We start from the raw sequence: 1,978 nt of genomic DNA, 5'->3' as shown, positions 1-1,978 counted from the left end.
AATTCTTGAGAGGGATGTAATGGAAATAAGCAACAGCAATGGTCACATTACTACTGAAGACTTGTACATCTTCTCATGACCTGCTTATCGCAAACATTATCATTCATTTACCTAAATTCAATAAAATTTCCTGGATAGATTCTCACAGAAAATACCATCATCTTATAGACTAAGAAAAAAAGATAGACAATATATGAGAGTGAAGAAGGCAATGCGTGGTGCCAAGTGGTGTCTGATTCACATAGATATGGAGTGGCAACCCAAAGGTAAAATGAATACCAGAAAAAATAATGTGAAGAGGTTAGAGTGCCTTTCTTCATTTTTTTTCTCTTGAGATTTTTTTTTTTTATTGAGAAGTATCTTTGTTTTATTTTACAGCACGACTATCATGGAAATACTTTGCTTGACTAGGCATATATAACCTAGATTGAAATGCTTTCCTTTCTTTGTTTCTTTGTTTCTTTGTTTCCTTGTTTCTTTGTTTCTTTGTTTCTTTGTTTCTTTGTTTCTTTGTTTCTTTGTTTCTTTGTTTCTTTCTTTATTTCTTTCTTTCTTTCTTCCTTCCTTCCTTCCTTCCTTCCTTCCTTCCTTCCTTCCTTCCTTCTTTCTTTCTTTCTTTCTTCATTTATTCTTATTTTGTACAAATGATGTTTTTATACATTACTAAAATATTCTTGTTTAAGAGTAAATATAATACCCCTCCCCCCCAAATTATAGACCCACATGAGTGATAAAGTAAAGAGAAAAAAATAAAAAAATAATGATAAGTGCAACCAGGTGGTGCAGTGGACAGAACACTGGACCTGGAGCCAGGAGCATCCCGGTCCAAATCCAGCCTCAGACACCCAATAATCACCCAGCTGTGCAGCCCCAGGCAAGCTACCCAGCCCTATTTGCACTGCAACCCCAATAATAATAATAATAATAATAATAATAATAATAATAATAATAATGTGTTTCAGTCTGTGTTCTGACAGCTCCAACTCTGTCGTGGATAGATCACATTCTTTATAATAAGTCCATCACAAAAGCTACTTCCATATTTTTCCACTCTTGCCATTGCTGATCCCAACTCCCTCCATTTGTACTTCCCCACTATCATATATTATATTTTCTCTCTCCTTTTACTCTGTTCCTCTTCTTAAATGTGCTGTAGGGTAACTGAGTGGCACTAATTACCAGCCCTGGGGCCAAGAGACCCCGAGCCCCACCTCTTAGACCTGGCATCCACTTGGCCCTATGGTCCTGGAGAGGGCATCCAATCCCAGTCCCTTGTGAAAAAGTTAAAAAGAAAAATGTGTTATATCTGACCACTCTCCCCCCCCCCCATGGTCCATCCTCTCCTCCATCACTCACATCTCCCCCTTCCCTCTGTCACCTTTCTCTCCTTCTTACTCTAGATGTATATACCCCATTGAGTATATATGCTGTTTCCTCTCCTAGCCACCTCTGATGAGAGTGAAGGCTCCCTCATTCCCCCTCACCTCCCTCCCTTCCATATCATTGCAATAGCTCATTGTAATTATCTGAAATATCTTAGCCTATTCCACCTCTCCTTTTTCTTTCTCCCATTACATTTCCTTTTTAGCCAATGACTCCATTTTTACACTATATTATATTTTCAAATTCAGCTCTTTCCTGTGCTTCATCTATAAAAGTTCCTTCTACCTGCTCTATTAAATGAGAAGGTTCATATGAGTATTATCAGTATCATTTTTCTATGCAGGAATACATGTAGTTCATCATGACTAAGTCCTTCATATTTTACCCTTCTCCTCCACTATCTATGCTTCACCTGAGTCCTGTATGTGAAGATCAAACTTTTTGTTCAGCTCTGGACATTTTGAAAATTCCCCTGGTTTGAAATTCCTCTGGTTCATTGAAATTCTGTCTTTTTCCCTGGAAGAGAATGTTCAGTTTTGCTGGGTAGTTGATTCTCAGTTGCATTCTGAGCTCTTTTGCCTTCCAGAGTATTATA

This window comes from Macrotis lagotis, chromosome X (assembly GCF_037893015.1).
Source record: "Macrotis lagotis isolate mMagLag1 chromosome X, bilby.v1.9.chrom.fasta, whole genome shotgun sequence".
In the NCBI taxonomy this organism is placed as follows: Eukaryota; Metazoa; Chordata; class Mammalia; order Peramelemorphia; family Peramelidae; genus Macrotis; species Macrotis lagotis.
The sequence above is the reverse complement of the archived record's forward strand: the minus strand, read 5'-3'. Positions refer to the sequence as shown.